This window comes from Octodon degus, unplaced genomic scaffold, assembly GCF_000260255.1.
Source record: "Octodon degus isolate 3935 unplaced genomic scaffold, OctDeg1.0 scaffold00264, whole genome shotgun sequence".
Lineage (NCBI taxonomy): Eukaryota > Metazoa > Chordata > Mammalia > Rodentia > Octodontidae > Octodon > Octodon degus.
Window position 1 is genome coordinate 1,867,481 of NW_004524840.1, and position 697 is coordinate 1,868,177.

The window sequence follows — 697 nt, forward strand, 5'->3', positions numbered from 1 at the left end:
AAGGAAAGCAGCAGACCAGACATGAACAGCGGTGAGACCTGTGATTCTTGGGTCTTGGGATTCTTGGGTCAGTCATTGGTGTCCATGTAGCTAAATGTTTTGAGTGCAGGTTGCTAGGTGCAGGGACCTAAAGAATTAGGAAGAAGTGGGCAGAGGATGTTTGTGTGGACACCTCATAAACAGAGCTGTTGGGAGTGCTTGCACAAAGGCTGGGGGTATTGAAGGCTGGTTCACAGATGGCAGTTGTCTCCGGTTTCTTCGAAGCTGTTCAGGAGCTGCATTCTCTACCACAGCTACTACGATTTAGCAGAGGGCACCTCTGAGCCTCACATGGAGGAAAGGACTATTAGAGGAGATGACAGAACCATGCTAATAACCCCTGAGGGAATGACAGCTGTAGTTTTCAGCCAGCAATTATCCGGGGAAGATGACCTTAGTGTAGTTCCTACCCAAGGTCTGCGCACTTATTGACTGTCATTTTTCCTTCTCTACTCTGACCTCCAGAACTTTGCAGTGATGACTACTGGCAGCTGGTGTGGACTTTATTCAGACTCATTGTTTCAAAGTTTCACTGACCTTATCAGACCCAAAAGCTATAACTCTTGTTGCATAGGTCCTGCTTTACCTTGGTCTTAACCATCCAGCAGAAAAGTATAAAAATGAAGTATAAGAAGTAAAGCCATGCTGTTATGTTGAG